Here is a 21,710-nt window from a genome sequence, read left to right as displayed (position 1 = left end):
AAAATGGCTTTATTAATAATATCCTTACCAACAATTTATTGGCATACACTTTACCCCACCTCTTGCCAAACTGGGTATAATAAGTATTTTAATTTTTTTTTCTGATTAGACAAAAATAGATGTATCATGTTTTAATTTTGTTTTTTAGATTAATTAGGATAAACATGGCAGCATTTAGGTAGTTATCAGTGGATGGGAAAAACCCACACAAAACACCTAACGCAGCATAAAACACAAAACACACACATCTAATGCAGCCTGGATTTCACTAGCCAATGGTGCAAAATATTAGCAGTCGTGGTGTGGCCACATCGAGCAAAGGTGAGTGTTCTCAGCACAGCTTTCCCTGGTCCCCAGGCCTCAAAGTGGGACATACTGCGCCTACAAAGGCAGTCAAGTCAGATGTGGAAAAATTCAAGTCGTATTATACCTTAACCTTACTATAATCAGCGTTCTCTGGGACCTTCATACACACAAGCCATATTTCTGTCTAAAGGAAGGTATGTCAATCATGGGCTTTCTTGGTTTTTGCAATAAACTTAACAAGGCCAGAGCTACCTGAACAATAGCTCTGCCTACACCTTTTCAGTTTTCTAGAAAGCCCATTTCTCTGAAGACCATCCCTTGCCTGTGACTTAATACTCTTTTTTTTTTTTTTAAGATTTTATTTATTTATTTGGCAGAGAGAGAGGGAGAATGAGAGACAGGCAAGGGGAGCGGCCTGCAGAGAGAGAGAGAGAAGCAGTCTCCCTGCCGAGCAGGGAGCCCGATGCAGGGCTCGATCCCAGGACCCTGGAATCATGACCTGACCAGAAGGCAGACGCTTAACTGAACGGTTCTGAAACTGAGTGTGGTCTGAAATCCACAATTAAAATCTGTTTCCGTAAAACCGTCTGTTTGTATGCTCAGTGATGTCTTGTACTCCTTATGTGATTGACCAGTTCAGTTCCATCTTCTGTCTGCTTTTCTATTGACCTATTTGTATTTTTGTGTGATTTGTTGAAATTTTTTATATATTGTGGATACCAAACATTTGCTAGTTATGTAGGCTGTGAACATTTTCTCTTAATCTGCTGCTTTTTATTTGCTTTTGTTTATAGTGGGGTTTTTTTTAATTTGAGTACTTATTAGACACTTACTGATATTAAGGAATTGTTAACCACCTTTTTAGGTGTGAAAACTTTTGTGATCATGTTTTAAATAGCATTTTCTTGGAGAGATGCATTCTGAAATACAGAAGAAATAATCCACTGCCGAGATTTGCTTCAAAATGAAAATCAAAAACCACAGGACGGGACAGATGGCTTGTGGGTACTTGGTGGTCAGGGCTGAGTACTGGGTACACAGGATTCACTGTACAGTCCCTGTTCTGCTGCCAGATGTTTGAAATCCTTCTTAATTCAAAATCATAGAAAGAGACCAGGCAAGGTCTGACTTCCTATTCCCACTGTCAGTCCAGCCCCAGACTTCTCCCCCTGGGCCAACCCTACAATTTGAGGAGCACTCATGTCTGAGTCATCCTTGCTCCCCACAAAAACAGCAGCAGGAGAGCTCCCAGGAGAGAAAAATGCTTTAGTGGAGTTCCCACTGGCAGCTTCACGCTCCTCAAGGGCTCAGTGACTGGCGGCCTTGGTGCAGGCGGTGAAAGATGACCAGACTCCAGAAAGTGTGCTCCCAGGTGCTCCCAGATGCCAAAGCTGGAAAGCAGGCTCCAGTGCCCCATCTTCAGTGCTTTTGCTTGCGTTTGATGTTGTTTGGCTGCTACTGGGTTCCATGCATCTTGCCCCAGTTCTGTGGTGTGGCAGGGAGTCCAGGTGTGGGGGAGCCCCAAGCCAGGGGCTGGAGCCACCTGATGGGACCGATGGAACTGGAGACCTCATGATTCTGACCAAGTGTTTACAGTAGCTTTTATTCAGTCATAGCTGTAGATCTTTCCATTTATGATTTAGGATTCTGTGTCTTGCTTAGGAAGGTTAGTCATTCCGACCCAAAGATCATGAAAACATTCTCCTTTCTTTTTGGGTTTTTGTTCTTATTGCTGGTTTTGTTTGTTTCTTTATGTCTAGCTCCTTAATCCACCCAGAATTTATTTTTATGGATGATGTAAAGAAGACATCTAGAGAATTATATCATTTTTGCTGCTACTACAAGTGGGGTATTTTCCCCAGTGCATTCTCTGAGTTGTTATTGCTCATTTACAGACTGAATGCTTACTCTGAAGATTGAATTTCATCATCTCCCATTGTCTCATCTCAGTTGGGACTAGATCTTTGTGTCTCAGACTGGCCAGCATACCAGCCATGCAGCTATTAAGGTGTCTCTCTTGGCTTTTGTTTCCTCATCTGTTAAATGGGGAACTTGGACCAAATGCTCTTTGCAGTCCCTTCCTGCATTAATAATGTTAAGGTTTTAAATAACTTGTTCTTTCTGGCCAAAGAGTAGTTCCATTTTAAAAAGGAGAAAACTGAATCCTGTAGCTCCATTTGCTAAAAGGCAGTGAACCTCTTCACATTTGAAAATGATACCAAGTGTGATAAAGATTAGCATCCCCTACTCTTGGATTCAGGACCTCAGCTATTTTTAGCCAGATCTAGCACCTTTGGGAATGGGACACTTGCAAGACAGAGCTAAGAGAAGGGTAAGGCAGCCATTCTGCATTATCTGCCGATTTTCTGTGAAATATGTTGCTTCTTTCTAAAGAAAGGGCAGGGGATGTGCAATGAACTTCTGCTTTTAGGAAACTCTTTTATTTAAAAGATTTTAATTTTTTTGTCAGAGAGATAAAGAGAAGGAGCACAAGCAGGCAGGACAGCAGGGAGAGGGAGAAGGAAGCTCCCCGCTGAGCAAGGAGCCCGCAATGTGGGACTAGATCATGACCTGAGCTGAAGACGGAGACTTAGTTGACTGAGCCACCCAGGTGCCCCAGGAAACTTTTTTTCTAGTGGCCTGGCATTATAGAGTTTGCTAAGCCTGACTTAGAGGCAATCTACCCATGACTAGGGGCTTCAGTAGGTTAAGTATGGGAGCCCAAACACTGTGCTCTCTCCCAAGTGGTTTCAACTGTAAATTCATAGGAAAGTTTGATTTTGGGCCATCCAAGAGAAACACGAATATTCTCTGGGTTCCAGATGACCTGCAATTTCTACCGAACTTCTGGGTCAGCCTTGATTTGTGTTATACTGCTATCATTTACCTTAAAATCTCAGCCTAGTTAACATGATATATGTGTCATCTACACCATAGGAATAGTTAATTAAAATATGACGTCCTCTAAAGAAGATTCACTCTTCAGAGATGAAGACCTAGGAAAGACTCTAAACAGAACTCTAAGCACAAAAGACTCTAACAAGAGAAGTTTCCACAATTTCATCTCTATCTATGCTAGCACCAGAGGGCTTGTTAATTTGCATACAAAATGTTGGATGTTGGTTTCCACTGGCAAAATGAGTTGTGTTCAAGGTGGGTGCCATTGGCTGGGAATACTAGGTTGGCATTTGCTCCTTTGTCCAAACAGCTCAGTACCTCATGCCCTTTGGGATGGTCCAAACCAAGATTCCGTCTGCTCCTGGTTAAGCCACCTACAAATGATCGATTACCTGATCCCAACTAGAAGGTCAGTTTAATCCTGCCTGGTTCTAATGGAAGACTGTAACTAAGGAGAAGCGATGCGCATAAAAAATATCTCAAGGTGACAGCAACAACGGTAACGTGATATGAAATATCTATGATTTCTACTGGTGACAAAGACACAAGTTCTGCAAGTATGACTGCAGTTGATGGCCTCTGTCATTAGTAAAGAAAACACCAAACTCATTTAGAAGTTAGTAAAAGTAAAAAATGAGTTAGTAAAAAAAAGTAGTAAAAATGAAGTTTTTTTTCTTCATTCAAAAACATAAAATAAAGTCTCTGAATTCTATTCACGACCTCTGAGGGGGCCACAGAGTTAGGATAAAAACTCCTATACCCCACCTAGTAAATGTATGATTCTAGAGAACCCCCTCCAAAGGGCCTCATTGCTCATGTGCCCATAATGAGAATGCCAGTGTCCTGACCGGCAGGGTCTCTCCTTGGGGATACCAGAGCAGGCTGAGGTGCTAAGCCCCACAGAGAATCTCCGTGATTCTGTGTTTATTTTCCCCGTGGTACTCATACAGAGCTCTGGCAAGAGCGGGTCCTTCATCTAGGATGAGCTGTACAAAAACATAGGCAAGCTTCACTGGGGCATCAGCCTGGATACGGAAGTTGCCTTTTCTCAACAAATTCAGTTTTTCCTAAGAAGCATAGTGGAGACCTCTATCAAACTCCAACATAAAACACTCATTCACTTTATCACCCAGAGCATTTTTCCCTTACAACTACTGTATCTCTACATCTGCATAATTAAATGGACCATTTCATCGGTTTTCCTAGAACTAAGTACCCATCGGCCCTAAAGTTGTTATCCAAGTCTTGCCTCTTGCAAAACCCAAGGCTCATGTAGGGACTCTTTAAAATCTGCGTTTACTTTTGATTTGCCATGCGTTTTCTATTGTCCTCACAAAGATTTCAAAAGTTGTCAGGTGGAAACTCAGTCCCAGCCCAAGCATCTCAAGCAGTCTGTGCAGCACACAGTCCAGTCCTGTGAGGATGGCACAGAGAGATCTCCTTCTCCAACCTGGGTCACCGATGGCCACCCCCCCACCCCCAACACACACACACCACCCAGTGCCCTGATCCACAGGAAGGTGCCACTCACGGGGCCCAATATGACCAGGGTACTAGGGGAGGCTAGGACTAGAAAATGAGAAAGAAGGATGGCTCATTCCTCCACTTCCGGCTCCTTGTTCTCTCTTACTCCCAGGCAAGGAGGGAACCTGGTACCTGAGGGAGGGTGTTCTGGGAGACTTAGAAGGAAAGCATGCGCAGAATCAATCCAAATGCTTGTGCTGTTCTAGTGGGGCTCCTCTTTATGGGACAGGCTGCCCTCGGGGTGAGGAGCTGGTGGGAGACCATGGTGCAGAGGCTGGAGGGAAGAACTAGGTAGGATCTCCACCTTCCCAGCCTCAGGGAGGCACTCATTCACCACAGGGGCGGGAGGGGGGGATGGGAGGGTGAGAACACAGTGGTTCTGTATCAGAAGGGGCAGGGAACCAGGCCTGCCTTCCCCGGACACCTCGCACTCAGCTGGGACAGACTCTGGGCACAGGCTCGCTGCTCCCCTGGGCATTCCTACTTTGGCTGGGGAATTTACTATCACTTGGTCTTGTTATCTAAATGTGGCATGAAAAGAGAATAAGGACGGGAGACTGCAGGAAAATGTCCTTTCTTTCCCAGATTCACAGGCTCCTTACCCTTCACAACATCTGACTTGATCCCCCAACTTTTCCAGGTTTATGACCTTTTTTCTAAGTGATTCGGTCCAGAGTCCCCACAGCTGTCTTTCCTCCAGAGATAGTGCCCTGAGCGAAGCATCAAGGTGTTCGCTTCCCCCTCCCCCCACCCCCAGGTTACAGAGTAGCCACAATTAACCTGTACTGAAACAAAGGATTCCATCTATAGAAACTCATTTGCTTCCTTCTCTGCAGCTGGCTGGGCCGGTGGCTGGGAGCCAGAACCTTCTCGGTCCTTCGGTCCTCCTCGGTCACTTTTTTCTTAAACCTTTGTTTTCCGTCCAGGAAATGACTAGTTCCTTATAGTTAAAGAATATGTTAGTGGCCATCCCAGCAATCAGCTAACTCCTTCTATTTCCTGCTTTTTGTCCCATTAAAATACCAGAAGAGCTTTCACTTAGGCACTCTCTATCTGGGGCTGGAAGAGAACCCAGAGGCTAGTTCCAGTCTGAGCCTCCCTGTGAACTTTGCAAACCCAACCGGTAGTTGTCTCAAGCTCACCACCATCTGGAGTATCAGGAAGCTTAGGGCAAACACCTCGGGCCCTAGCGAGAGCCCGATATCCCCCACCACCCCACTGCCAAATTATGCTTCCCAGAGCTTGGAGTCAGAAGAGCTCTGGCTGTCTACCTTCCTAGCTGTGTGATCTTGGACGAGCCAGTTCAACTCTATGAGCCTCAGAAGAGGGATAATGGTAATGACCACACTATCTTGGAAGGTTTGCAGAAATCCAACCAAGTGAGTTTTGTAAATGGGGCTTAACAGACTTTACCAGCCTATTCAAATTTTAGCCACATCATTTCTCAGAATGTTGGGCTACAAAGGATCTTCTCAGAACTTTCCCTAGGAGCCCAGAACATAAGCCTCTGCATGGTTTCAGGTTCTGGGTGACGGTGTGAACACTGGCGGAAGGCTCGAGGAAGCCTGTGAGACCCCTACACCTACACCTACACCGAGCTGACAGCATCGCTCAGAACCCCCACCACGGTGGTGGCCTGGGAGTGGCAGTCCAGAAAACCACCCCAGTTTCAGTCTGACTGAATCCCATGCCCGGGCCCTCTTGCCCTCCCTTTAGCCCCATTTCAGGGACATGGTGGCGGGCCTGTGTACCCACAAAGGGTTCATCTGAAGGCTGTCATCCGGGCGATTGCTTAACTGGAGCCCAGACTTCTATGTACCTGCGTGTAATTCTTTGCTTTGACAATTGTGTCTGAGTGTTTTAACACCTGGCTGCCCTGCTGGAGTTTGTTTGACCGTGTTTTGAAAAGTGACTTCAGCGCTTGCCAGGGTAATTGGCACACGGCACCACCACGGCCTGACGACGTGGCAGGTGTGACCGGCTGCAGCCATAGGAACCCAGCAGCTGATTGCTTTTCTGTGGCTTTCCGCCGCTGCCGCTGTTGCTGTGTACCCACAAGGCACCCCCAGTCACAGTAGACACTGGGCCCCGGGGCCTGCTGTCTGATTGGTATGCATAGGGTGTAGAGGTGGGGTTTTCCTCTTAGATATCCTTCTCGAAATAGCCTGGTATTTTCCAGCGGCTCAGGGTGGAAAAAGCTCTGATGGAACATTGTTGCCTATGACATTCCTCTGGGTCTAGTGTCTACCAGGTTATTCTGACACAAGCCTTGAGTGGAGTGTGGGCACAAAGACCGCCCCCGCCCCCCTACCAGATGTAACAAGCCATGGCTTTTTATGCAGAGCCTTGTCAGAACAGCCACCAACACTTGCTTCTGGCAGAGGCTCAAAGACAAGCAGGGGAGTAGGAACGCTACATAGTGACAGAGAAGGCTTCAGGTGCGCTCTGGCTAGAGGTTGTTGACGGGGGTGCTGGAGGCTGGCTAAGCTTCTAGAAGCAGGGCACATTGTATGATTGGCTCATAGAGTACATTTGGCTTTCTCGGATTGGTCCTGAGTTGGAAGCTTAAGCGACATGTAGGAAAGTGGGTGATGATGGGTGGATTACTACAGAGGCTGTGTTTTAACTTCCTGCGCTGGTTGCTATAGAAGCTGGGGGTCAGAGTTCAGTTTTGACACAAGGTCTCGCTGTAGATCATTTGCAGGGTCAGTCTCTCAAGGATTTGAGAATCCTAGTTAGTCTGGATTACCCAATAATTATCTTGGGATGGTTAAACTGCTGTTCAGTAAGAAAATGTATGCACAAGCAAAACAATTCTAGAAACACTCAGAATGCCCAATTTCATAGAGTTAAGAAAACTAAGGAGCACCCGTATCGTGCATACATTTTAAAAGGTTGTTTCTGAAGAGTCTAATGGCAGTGAAAATGTTTACAAATGCGCTGCCAGCGCTGCCCCAGACCTGTGCTTCGTGGATCGAGTAGTGAAGCTCAGCCCTTTGCTTAATTTCGACAACAACTCCCTCACCCAGGGCTTTTGAACAAAGCATGGAGGGATTTGCACCCAGTCAAGTGTACTCAAAAATGAGTATCATTTCTCGGAGTCTCTTGGTCCCCAGGCTTCTTCTGGGCTCCTGGCTTTGGTCTCCTACCACGCTCAGGAACCTCCTTTCCTCTCTCTTCAGCCTTCTTTTTTTTTTTTTCCCCTCAAAGATTTTATTTATTTATTTGACAGAGATCACAAGTAGGCAGAGAGACAGGCGGGGTGGGGGGGGGGGGGGGGAGCAGACTCCACACTGAGCAGAAAGCCCGATTTGGGACTCAATCCCAGGACCCTGAGATCATGACCTGAGCTGAGGGCAGAGGTTTAACCCACTGAGTCACACAGGCAACCCATTCTGCCCTCTTTCTTCTCTGCTCCCACCCTCAGGAGAGATACAGATTATCCCTATCATCTGATGCACTCAATTCACCTCCCTCCAGTCCCTCCTTGCAAGAGCCACTCTCCCTTAACAAGGCAAAAGCTCTATCCAAACTACAGAACTGCCCGCAGTGCTCCATAGCTGCCCCCCACCCACCCTTGCCATTCGCTCTGAGCCCAGGCTCTTTGCCTTCCGAGCCCTGCAGGTAGGAGGAGAGGAGGGAGTGGGCTTCGCCAGGCGGGGGTTTTTGGTTTGGTTTGGTTTGGTTTTTCCCAGTAACACAGGGTTGTTTGAAGATTAGAGATAGTGTACTGAAAAGTTCCCAGCAGGGGCCGTATCACTGCGATTGCCCGTGTTTTATCAAACAGCCCCCCAAGGGGCCTCCTCCAGGTCTCTGAGCTCTAGGCATTCAGAGGTCAGAGGCCAGCTCTGCAGGTAACTCCTTCCCTACTGCTTTTGGGGCAGTTTCACCCATCTGTTCTCAAAGGCTAGGGCTTTCTACCCCTGCCTTTAACCAGTCTTCTCAGTCAGTGCCCCGCTCCCCGCCCCCCGCCAACTTTTTTTTTTCTAATGTTCATCCAATACCCTCTCCTACAGACATCCCACCACTAATTTTCTGTTGCTCGGTTTTGAAGTTCCCAAGAAAGTGATGCTTTTAACTTTGTCTATTTTTTTTTTCTCTCTTCTGGAGCTCAGACAGGTCCAGGCTTATCTAGAAAACCAGTGAGGAGGAGCCTGTGTATAGGAGGGACCAAGGGGCCAGTGAGGAAGTTCTCTTCCTAAAGGAGACATGGGCGAGCACAAGTTGCCACTGATGATAATGCCCTTGACTTCTGGGGAAAGGAGTGGTTTTGAGTAACAGCTGGTGTACATCTCCCAGATGGTTCCCATCCGGCATCCCGGGGATGTGACTAAGGCCTAAGGAGGGAGGGCTGGAGGGGCAGAAAGCTGAAGTAGGCACAGTCACACAACATTTCCTTAAGACACTGGGGGTACACAAACAGCACTTAGGGGAGAAGCAGAAGTGAATGTAGATACGGAACGCTCCTCTGTTTACAAAGCCAAGGGGACCAGGGGACTGGATACACCTTCAGCAGGTGGATTCCTGTCCTAGGAAACAATAGCCCAGTAAGGCAGCCGAGCACAGGAGCATAGGGCAACTTTCATGGGCAACAGCGGTGCCTTTGGTGAACACCTACGACGGCCTCAGTCAGTGGCAGCAGTGGTGGCCTCTGCCGGGAACCCAGTGTTGACATCCTGGCTCCAAGCAGGAGGCAGTGCCACTAGCTTCCTTCTTCCTAGCACAGTGGACCTATCCATTCCAGAAGGACTTGGAGTTTCCAGTGTCTAAGTGCTAGGTTCTCTACTCGAGTCCTAGGGTAGGGAGGTTTCTCCATTCAAGTCCTTTAACTTCTTAAGAACCATGTGTTTTTGTTTTTGTTTTTGTTTACTACTACTGAAAGCCATCCATATTTTGAAGGAAAAATAAAACATTTTCCCTTCTTTCAGAAGCTGGATCTCAGCAGGAAGTCTTGTCCCTGTTTTCCAAATGCCGCTCTCATTCATTCTACGATGCCCTGACTCACCAGGTTTTCTTCTGTCTCAACAGTCTGTCCAGCTCATGGCCCACCCTCCATGAAATATACAGTCCACTTAAAATATTAATGTTTCCCTTTTCTAGAATTTTGTCACACTTAGAACTAACACTGACACTTCACAACATGGGACTTTGTTTGGGGATTGTAGTTTCTTCACGCCAGTGAAGGGGAAGGGACCTTCTTTCAGACCTTCACAAAACCTGCGGCAGCATTAGCCTCAAGTAATCAGCCTATACATAGTTACTGAATTAACGTTCTAGGCAATGTGTTTATGCTCAGGCTTCCCACATTCATGACCCACTGTGACCCTTTTCATGACCCAGAGCAGGTCAGTGGCTAAAGAAAGGTGGCCAGAAACATTATTGTGCTCTGGCCTGGATGAACTAGGGCACTTTTCTCCATGTTCATTGGGAAGGTAGAGATGCATGTTGTAGGTTAGAGAGCTAGGAAGGGGTGAGGGAGTCAGGGAGTGGACACAACATTTATTTCCACTTCCTTATATACTGTTTTGTAAATACAGTTAAGTTCTTATCATACATTTGGAATATATCTTTCCTCTACAGGTAAGCCATAAAGTTCTCTAAAGACAGGGACCATGTGTTCTATAGGTGGTGCCTTTATTTCAAGCCAGGCCCAGTGATAAGAACTCATATTTGTCTAATTATTATAAAATAATGACACAACTTTAGTTGTATAATTAAACTACATAGCTTAAGGTACTTTCTGATTTATTGTCTCATTTGCTCTCAGTTAATGTGAATGACCAAGGCTCCAAACATCTGATTTAAAACTCACTCTACTACCAAATTCGGTTTGAAAATGCCCCTTAGGGTTCTTTTGTGTTTCTGCATATCCAGCAACAATTTTTCTCACTTGCAGGTTAACTCTGGGCACAATTCAGCATCCACTGCTAAGAGTGGCATCTTACAAGTACTGCTTATCTTGGCCGGTGTCATTTACAAGAGGAGAGGCGGCTTCCTGTTTCCTTAGCCACAGTGGCTAGGCAAATGCAGAGTTGTTTACCCTCTTTAACTCCCTCCAGGCATAAGCAGAAAATGATCACTGACTTGAAACTCCTTACCCAGGGCGTCCCTTAACCCCCAGACACCATTTAAGGGTCCATACTTGCTCCAGTTGGTTGGAGCTGGGGTCCCAGCCCTGGAACCAAACCAAATTCCCCAGCATACCAGGAAGCCATCAAATTCTGCTGAGCAGTGGGGTATGGGGGAAGCTCAGAGGTAATTCAGCCTTCCTGGGCTCAGAAGGGCAGAACCAAACTGGTCCAGGAGGAGGAAGAGGGTGTGGGAGACTCGTCCTTACCAGAGCCCACCTCTCCTTGAGTTCTGTGAGGAAGCTCCAGGCTGCTTTTCCTCTATCTTTTCTAACCGGCCCTTCCCCTCCTTCTACCTTAATGGAAGGGCCTTCCTAGGGTGACCAACTACCGCAGTTTGCCTGAGACTGAGGGGGTCCTCAAGCTTGACTTTGAGGTTTTAAACCAGGAAACTCCAGGGCAAACCAAGACTACTTGGTCCCCTCGATCCTCTGTAGGCTTTAGTCCCCAGGTCTCATCTTTCTCTTCATGGGCTCCTCAGGGATTTCCCTGACTCCATGGCAGCCACCAGCCTTTGAAAAAAATTCCTCCCTAAATCCCCACCTCCTGCTTCTCCTGAGCTCCAGACGGCCACTCTGACCACCAGTCTGTTATGGCTGTTTGCACATCTAACTTTAAGTTCCATGGGGTCTGAATGACTCACGACCTCACTCCTCCTCTCCATCACCCGTGGCACCACTCATCTCTCACTGTTTCTCTTCTTGTCAACACCACATCATTGTCCCAGTTGTTCAAGATGTATTTATTTATATTCATTGAGTACCTATTTTGTGCCAGCTTCTGTCCTAGGTTCTGGGGACTCAGCAGTGGACAAAAGTCACTGCCTTCCTGGAGCCCACATCCTAGTCAAGGGAGACAGAAAGGAAACAGATACCTAGTCAAGAAGGGGTTACGTACTACAGAGGGAGATTAGCAGGTGTAAGGCATGCTAATTGATGGGAGCCACAATAACAGACTAGTTTGGGGGGTGGGGACTTTAGGGAAGTCTTTCTTTCTTTTTTAAGATGTACTTATTTATGTGAGAGAGAGAGAGCATGCATGCGCACACGTGGTGGGGGGTGGGAGTGGAAGGGCAGAGAGCGAGAATCCTCAAGCAGCTCAAGTAGACCCCCACTGATTACGGAGCCAGACGGGGCGGGGCGGGGGAGGGGGTTGGTGAGGGGAGAGGTTGCTCCATCACAGGACCCATGAGCTCATGACCTACACCACAATGCATAATTAACCGACTGAGCCACCCAGGTGCCCCCAGGGAAGCCTTTCTGAAGCAATGTCATCTGAGCAGAAGCTTGAAGGAAGTGAGAAATGAACCAGGGACCATCTGGAGTAAGAGTGTGCCAAGCAGAGGGCACAGTGAATTCAAAAGCCAGAGTCACTGGGCAGGCTGGCTAGGGGAAGAGAAGTAAGCGAGAAACCAGGAATGACGCGGGAAATGGGGGTCAGGTCCTTTCAGACCTTGTAGATGAAAACACTCTATTTTTTTACTCCTTTGCCCTCTAATCTGTGGCCAGACCATGAAAATCCAACCTCTGCAGGGTCTTCCCTTTCTATTTCTGTGGCCACCACCTCATGAACTCCTTATTACTTCTCACTGGAATAATGAAATCAGCATCCTGAGAAGTCTTTTCTACCTCTTGTCTCTCCCTGCTCTGATCCGACTCCCAACTGCTAAAACCTTCTTGGAGCAGAGCCCCGATTGTCATCATCAGAAGATCATTAGCATACATTTATGTCGCTCTGAATCAAAGGAGGGGGACAGACACAGGGGATGTGTTCCCACAACTTCCCAGCACGTCTTTGTCAGAAATAGACAGAACTGTCAAAAATATGTTGTCAAACATGTCAGAGTTCTGTTTTTATGCCACAATGTAAAAATTGCAAATTTTTCATCAAAATAAAAAATAAATAGAAAGATGAATTAGTCAGAACCCCTTTGGCTGCCATTAACAGAAACTCAATGCAAGCTGCCTTTAAAAAGATAATGTTGGCTCCTACTGGAAAGCTCTACAGCTTTAGGAATGGCTAGTTCCACATGCGCAGCACGGGCAGTAAGAAATCCGCGTGTCCCCACCTCTCGGATCTGCTGCTTCTCTCTATTGGCTTTGTTCTCGGGCAGACAGACTCAGCGCAGGCAGTGACGAAGATGGCCACCCTTCCTTTCAGCTTACACTTTCTCAGCTTCCCAACTCCACTGAAGAAAGAGGATCTCTTTTAGCAAAAGTCCCAGTGCCAGCTCTCACTGACCCTCTCTGGACGAAGGCCTTAATTCCCAGCCAATCACTGTGACTGGTTGGCCAAGCCTGGGAAACATACCGGCCCTGGACCTGGAGGTGGGGAAACCTGAGGTTGTCCTCACCTGCACTGCGTGGAAAGAGAGTAAATGGTGCGAGTTTCCCAAAGACCACGTGGTGCTGAGGGTGGGGGAGGGACAGTGGGTCAGTGAAAACAACACCGGTCCACAGCCAAAGCCCAAGGGCACCATGTTGGTGTTCGTTGACCCCAAACACCTCTAAGTAGTCAATAAGTCTCCACCCTCAAAAAATTTTAATCCTGTTGTGCTGATATTTGATTATTTTGATGATGCTCTTGCTCCATCATCTTAAATAGCTCCCCACTGCACCTCCCACCCCCACCCCACTGCCAGCCTGGTCTCTTCCTTCTCTAGGTCTGCTTCACTTGCTTGACAAAAAGGCCTAATGGTGGAAAAATGTCTTTGTCTCCATGAGCAAACTTTCGATAAACTGAAGCTATTGTTCATGACAGCTACAGTCACAGACGCGGGCAGGATTACTGACCCCTAAAATAGCATAGGTAGGTATTTACTGAGATGCTGGTGGGAAAGGAAGAACCACTGGTGTATACTGAGGACAATCCCCCACTTCACTGACATAAAAGGAGGGTCATTAATAATAGGAGTTTGCAAAGAATTGAGTGAGGTCATATGACTCATTCCTGTCCTGCTTCTGCATTATATGGGTAATAATGTGTGTTTTATATATTATATATTATAACTATTATATCACACAATATTATATCACACAATAATTTTATGGAGTGGGCAGGATTGTTCTCATTCCGCACATTCACATCTCACAGGGGAAAGGTGAAGTACGAAGATGTTGACCACCTAGCCTGCTGCTTCCCACAGCTAGTTAAGTGGAGGATGTGGAATTTGAACCCAGTGTTTGACGCCCGAGTGCTGCTGTGAACTCACTCATCCTTCCGCTTCTAGAAAGGGCAGGGTAAGGACTACTTTGGTAAGTCCACCCACAGCTCTCGGTGCCCTGGAAACACACCAGGGGCCATGCTGGCCTCCCAGGCATGTAGGTGGCCAGACTTCACCTCTCCTCCTTCTTTGAGAGGCAGAAAATGGAGGAGAACCAGGAGGTCGATAAGGTACACTCAGAAAGGTAGAGGAAGTGGTGGTCGCTTAGGCCTCCTGCCGCCCTCTCACCTGAAAGATCTTTCTAACAGATAGCTACCACCCACCTCTGAAAACAGCCAGCTGTGGTCAAACGCCATCCGTGTAAAAATAGCCGGGCCTTCTCCCTGCCCTGGCTCCGCGCTGGTCCGGCCGAGTCGCTGCTGCAGGCCAGGCTCGCTGGGCCTGTCTTCCTCCCCCACGGCCCCACTGCCCTGGGCCTGGCTGCCTGCCCCGCCGCCCTGGGCTCTGTGGGGAGGCCCTCATGAACCCAGCAGGCTGCCCTTCAGCTGGTGTCGGAAGCCCACGTGCAGCCCACCCCCACCCCTATGTGGCTCTTCAGCCCAAAACTTCCAACTGCGGTTGCCTGCAGTTCAGAGGCCCCTCCTCTGACCTACACTCCGACTGGCCCCTGGCGGACTTGGGTGATAACATAGCCCAATCACAAGGAAGGCCTGACCAAACTGTGGAAGGCCTGGGGCCTTCCGATGGTCGGGTGGGCCTGAAAGTCAGGCTCAGCAGAGACACCCAGGGAAGTCTGAGGCTGGGGGGCCTGGAGTGTCCTGAGCAGGTGGCCAAGTGAGGCAGCAGGTGGTCAAGTGAAGCACTGGTGGAGGAGATGGGGACGGGTGTGGTGCGTGTTTAAACAGAGTGGGCTGACCTGATGCGTGGTGAGAGCACAAGGTTTCTGCAAACAGTCAGCAGAAAGTCAACCGGCTGGACTCTGAAGGATGGGCAAGGCAAGGCCCTAACGAGTCTGGTTCTAAACACACCCGCTCTGGACAGGATTTTGGGGACAGGAGAAGTAGGCCCATTGAGAAATGGTGGGAGACGGCCTCAGGAGTTAGGTCACCAGGCAACTCAGAACCTCCCCGATCCTTCTCCAACGCCCCCTCCCCCCCACCCCAGTTCATGACAAGGGAAAGCTAAGGGCTGAGCTGAGTGAGTGATGTGCAAGAGGGTCTGCCCTACCCACAGTCAGAAAGGCCTATAGCCTTGGGGGTTAAGAGTAATGTAGGAGGCTTGACACAAGATCTTGCACCAAGCAAGGTAAATATTTACTTTTTTTATCCAGGATATGCAGATTTTGAAGTAAGAAATTTCACAATGACTCCACCACATTGACAGAAAGAGCATACAAACAGACTCTTTCAAATTTTTTAAATGTATTTTAAACTTTTCATTATGGAACAACAAATCATTTCACCCATAAATATTCCAGTAAATTTCTCTAAAATTTCTCCAAATTTTAGAGCAGTAGTAGTTCTGAACCCACACCAAATTTGCCTTCAGGAGACATTGGCTATGTCTAAAGGTCCTACTGATCGTCCTACCTTGGGAGAGGGGCGTGCTATTGGCGTGTGGTGAGTCCAATTCAGGGATACGGCTGAACACCTACAAGACATGGGAGATCTTCCCACAACAAAGGATTTTTGAGACAACATGGAGGACCTAGTGAGTATTGTGCTCAGTGAAATAAGTCAGACTAAGAAAGACAAATACCATGGGATTTCACTCATAAGTAAAATGAATGAACAGTGTGAATAAACAACAGCATGAATAAACAAAAAGCAGAATCAGATCTATAAAACACTGAGAACAGACTGATGGTGGCCAGAGGGGAGAGGTGTGGGGGATGGGCAAAATGGGTGAAGAGGAGTGGGAGGTACAGGCTTCCAGTTATGGGATGAATAAGTCACTGGGATGAAAGATAATGACACTGTCATAGCATTGTATGGTGACAGATGGTACTTATACCTGTGGTGAGCATAGCATAATGTATAAATGGGCCAAGTCCTGTCATACATCTGAAACTAACGTCACATTGTAGGTCAACTATACTAAAAATTATTTGGCCCAAAATAACCATAGTGCTAAGGGTGAAAAACAATGTTTTAGATCCTAAAAGTTAAAAGCACTTTAAATATATAACTGCAATATTATGAGCATGCATAAAAATAAATAGTTCCATAATATCAACTATCCAATTAATATTAAAATTTCCTGGGTTGTCTCATAAATTTTTTAAAACCTTTTGTTTAAATCAAGATCCAAATCAGGTTCATACATTGCAATTGGTTGATACATTTCCCAGGTCTTTCTTAATCTGTAGGTGGTCATCCCTCTTTTTTTTTCCTTTGCAATTTATTTATTATAAAGTGAAAATTTTTTTAAAGATTTTATTTATTTATTTGACAGACAGAGATCACAAGTAGGCAGAGAGGCAGGCAGAGAGAGAGGGAGGAAGCAGGCTCCCTGCCGAGCAGAGAGCCTGATGCAGGGCTCGATCTCAGGACCCTGAGACCATGACCTGAGCCAAAAGCAGAGGCTTTAACCCACTGAGCCACCCAGGCACCCCAAAGTGAAATGTTTTAATTACAAAAGAATACATGAATACATTGTGGTATCAAAAATGAAACATCACAGATAATGCTCAAATTCTGTTTGCAGATATTCCAATCCTTATCCTTCCCCAAAGAATAATTAATTTTTCAAAACGATGTGTCAGTGAAGATTATGTTTCAGAAGACAAACAAAACAATAACAATAACAAAATATTCAAATATACTTATTTTCCAGGAAAACAAGCCCCAAGGTAGGCAGTCCAGGGCTAATGTGACAGTTCTGTAAAGTTTTAGGCTCCATTTAGCTCTTTGCTCTACCTCATCCTCATGGACCAAGATGGCTAATGGAGGACCAGCCCTCTTCTCTGCCTTCCAGGCAGCAGGATAGAAAATTGGTGAAGAAGGGCCTATCTCTCTGTATGAGTTTGCTAGGGCTGCTGTAACAAACTGCCACAAACGGAGTGGCTTACACGACAGAAATTTATTTATTGTCTCGGTGTGTAAGTCAAAAATTTGAAATTAAGTCGTCAGCAGGGTCGGTTCTTTCTGAGGACTCTAAAGAAAATCTATTCCGTGCCTCTCCCCTTTCTACTGGTAATTTGCCAGCAATCTTTGATGTTCCTAAGGTCGTAAAAGCATCACCGCTTTCTCTGCCTTGTGTGTCTGTGTTCAAATTTTCTCTTTTTATAAGGACACCATTCATATTGTATTATGCCCCCCAAGACCTTATCTTAACTAATTACATCTGCAAAGACCCTATTTCCAAATAAGTTCATACTCTTAGATACTAAGGATTAGGACTTCAACATATGCATGGGGGTTGAGGGAGGTGCCATTCAATTCCTAATACACTCCCATAAGATGTTATGGAAGTCTCTGACCTCTATTTGCTTATATGTCTTTGGGCCAGAACTGAGTCATGGCCGCAGGTCTCTGCCAGACCTGCTTGGGAAGCTAGGCTTTAGTTGAGCACATGGCCATCCCCACAGATGTCAGTTTTCTGTTATGGAAAAGAAAGGGAAAATGGATGCCAAGGCAACAGCTAGAAAGCTGCCATGGAATGTATCCTGCCATACCTTTCTGTATGGTTTGAAAAAATATGTGTGCCTTTCGGTAGACACTTAACTGTTGGATTCCTCATTCAGAAAGTTCTATCTCTTGCAAAGCATGCGGTAGGAGCCTGGCCTGTCTAGAGCTTCATGCTTTTATCTATAACCCTCAGGACACCCTGGAAGCAGAGGCGGGCTTAATGTAAGCCTTGGGTGCCCCTTGCTGGCACAAGGCCCTTTCAAGGTCCCACTTCTAATTTAGGGTTTGAAGCTTTGCATCCTTCTTCTTTAAAAAGGTCTCTAAAAATGTGCAAGTCTCAGATCTTGGATCTGCTCCCTCCTAGATGGTAGGAGTTATTATCCTCATTTTATAGATGAGGAACTTGAAGCACAGAGAGGGCAAGTAGTTTGTCTGGAGTCACAAAGCCTATAGTGGAGTTGAGTTTTAAACCAAGGTCTGTCTAGTTCCAAAATTAGGCCATTTCTCCAATGCCTTGCCCACCAAGAGATGCCGAAAGCACCCCCAGATGTTTTCTCCAGGGTGGATCTTCAGCCACAGCCCCATCGGGGTGTTTGCATTGCCCAAGAGCCGGTTGCTGACCTGGCCACAGAGGCTGCTGCTGCTCAGGCAAATTCTCCGAGAGGGGGAAAAGCATCTCTGGTGGAAGAAGTCTCCGAGCTGGGGTCTATTACTGGGAGCACATTTGCAGTCATTTCCTTGGCTTATTGCCACAAGCTAAGTGACTTACAACAAATGTATTCTCTCCCGGTTCTGGAAGACAGAAGTCTGAAATCAAAGTGTTGGCCAGGCTCCTCTCCCTTCAAAAGCCCCAGAGAGTAGTCGAGCCTTGTGGGGACTTCTCCTCGGCGTCTCCGTTCTCTTACAAGGACACTATGCATTGGGTTAGGGCCGCCCGGGGTAATCCAGGATGATTTCTTCTCAAGATCCTTCATTTAATTGCATCTGTACGAACCCCTTTTCCAAGTAATGTCACATGTACGGGTTCTGGGATGTGGGTGTGTCTTCTGGGGGCCGCTTCAACCCACCACACACCTCATCCCAGAGCAGCAGAATATCATCTCTAGGACCAGGGAAGCAGCAGAAAAACATGGGCATACGTACAGTGTCCTTCTAGTTCATTTTCGTGCAATGGTGAAAGTTCCGTGGTAGAACTGTGGGGACAGCGTTCCTTGCTTGGGGAAAGCATCGGTGGACCTAATTGCCCAGGACCTGCTTCAAGTCAGAGAAACCCCAAGGTTTCCTACCAGATTGTGCCAACTGTGGGCATGTGGATGCCAAGCTTCTTGAGTAGAATGGGAAGTCGTGCTGGCATGTTTTTCTGTTTACTCTCCACTTTAGAGACGTTCCCTGTGAAATGAATTTTAAATTCAGAAGCCAAGTCGGGAGGGGCACAGGAAGACAGAAGGAATGAGAGATTCATTTCCAATCAAGCTGTGAGTTCCATGGCCTCCCTTCTTATTTGAAGAGCAAGGCATTAGCTAGGGGGACTGGCGGATGCCAGATTTGGGAGCTGGGAGGCAGAACTCGTTTCAGACCTGGACCTGCCATTGTGTCCTTCAACTGATTCAAATTCAGTTTCCGCAGGTATTTACCAAGAGCACGCAGGGCGCTGGGTCAGCCTTATTTTCCACCAGCCCCACAACTGACTAGGGATATTACTTTCTCCACTTCCAGATGAGATGCAGATTCAGTGAGATTAAATGTTTCACCCAAAATCATACAGCCGTAGGTGGCACGGAGCATAGAATGTGTCTTGATTCTTAACTAGGTGCTCTTTCCACCATGGCACAATGCAGAAACATTCCCTCTTACCGGCCGGCTCCCATCCTGGTGAGGGGGTAGAGCTGGGAGCAGACCCATCTCCCATCCACCAGAGCTTGAGCTCCCCCCACCTGAAGGCAGAGCATTCTGCCGGAGGAGGCGTGTCATTAGCATTCCTGCGACTCTCCAGGACAAGCAGCAGAGACAGGTTCATTAAAGTCTGCAGCATGCCCAGAAGCCTCTGCGGCCCCCCGAGTTGTTTCCTGTGCGTTCTCTGCTCCTGATGGTACATATTCTTCACGTTTATGTGGCCCGATACAGTGCTCCGTGAGTACAAGGTATGAGAGAGCCAATTTTCCCAACCACGCAGCTCCAGGGCGACCAGGAGGTATCACTGTTGTAATTTATGAGGGACCAGTATGGGCAATCAATAGGCGCCCCACAGGTTATTAAAGAAGAGAAAGATGGCCCAGGAGACCCTGTTTACTAACAGGGAAATGGTCTCCTGGCAGCTTCTGGCACATGGCCTGGGAGAGATTTACATTTCCTTTTCAGTCCAGAAACCCGGGCCTTCCCTTTTTGACTCAAACCTGAGAACAAGGGGCTGGTGGAGGCACAGGCTGATAGATCCCTTCCCCCATACTGTCATCCTGGGGGGGTGGGGGAGTGGGAGAGGTGGGGGTGGTGAGGACCATCCCAAGGCTTTAATAAGTCCTTTTGTGTTTGGAGGCCCCAGAAGATAGCATTCCCGGGCAGGGTTGAGACTTAGGGAGTGGCAGTGGGTGGATGGGCAAGGGGTCAGGCCAATGATGCAAAAAGAAACAGGCAGCTCCCACCAGGCTGCCTGGAGGGGAGTCTCAGTCAGCTTTGCACAGCTCCAGACAACTCTTTTTTTTTTTTTTTTAAATATTTTATTTATTTATTTGACAGAGAGAGAGAGATCACAAGTAGTCAGAGAGGCAGACAGAGAGAAAGGGGGGAAGCAGGCTCCCTGCTGAGCAGAGAGCCCCATGCGGAGCTCGATCCCAGGACCCCGAGATCATGACGTGAGCTGAAGGCAGAGGCTTAACCCACTGAGCCACCCAGGCGCCCCAGCTCCAGACAACTCTTATTTGCTTCTTTTGACTTCTCTCTCCGTTCTTGGTCCTTTGATTTCAGGAATCTGTAGTTGTTTTGAGGCTTTCTTCACTTCTTCACAGTTTTCAAGGAGGAGGACTGGCTGGATTTAAAATTAAAACGGTAACAAGCACTGGCTTTTTTGGGTACAGGGGAAAGAAGTACCTCTCTCCGGTTCACTTTCTGGAAGGCAGGCTGGTGTAACGGGACAGTTCACACGCTTTTTCATCTCGGGACCATTTGACACCCTTAAAATTTGTGTAGGTTATGTCTCTCAGTGGAAAATGTTTGTTAAAATGTTTTGTTAATTAATTAAAAATATCAAAAATAAATCCATGGCATGTTAATATAAATAATGTATTTTTACATAATATAAATAACAGAAATATTTTCATTTTAAAAAACCTTCCAAAATTTAAAAAAAAAATTAGTGGGAAGAGTAACTATGTTTGATATTTTTGCAAAATTTTTATATGTCTGCCTTAACAGAAGGTAACTGGATTCCTATATCTGCTCTTGAAATCAATGGCTTGCAAAATGTTGTTTTGGTTGAAGTGTATGAAGAAAATCTGGCTTTACACAGACATGTAGCTGGAAAAATAGAGTATTTAATAGTCTTTTTGAATAATTGTGCATATTCTCTTTTGATACAGCACCAAACTGTAGCAAGTTTCTTAAAGATTAGTTGAAAAGTGAAATCTGAAATCATATCAATGAACTTTTTATATTCTCTTATATTAAAATCCATTGGTTTATTATGTACTTTAATTGGATCTTTTACCCATGTATGGATGGGTAATACCATGCATTGGTCATTGGAAAAAGCTGGTTTATTGAGTTATACAGATATTCCAAATGTTCACACATTTCATTATACAATATTTTTTAAAAATCACATTCATTACTATCACCATCCACCTCATTAGAAAAGTCCTTAAATATTAGGAAGGTATCAAGCTCCACAGTAACAGATACAAGTTTTCCAAAATTCTCATTTTCCCTTGCAAGTTCAAATTTTATCACTGGCAACAAATACTATCAGTTGTTTTCCTCAAAGAGACAGACTCCCTTTGTTCATTTAGAAACAATGTCTGTCAAACACCCAGTCTGAAAAAGCATTCTTTGTCATTTAGTCTTTGAAGA

This window comes from Enhydra lutris, unplaced genomic scaffold (assembly GCF_002288905.1).
Source record: "Enhydra lutris kenyoni isolate GAN:26980312 unplaced genomic scaffold, ASM228890v2 scaffoldscaffold4, whole genome shotgun sequence".
In the NCBI taxonomy this organism is placed as follows: Eukaryota; Metazoa; Chordata; class Mammalia; order Carnivora; family Mustelidae; genus Enhydra; species Enhydra lutris.
The sequence above is the reverse complement of the archived record's forward strand: the minus strand, read 5'-3'. Positions refer to the sequence as shown.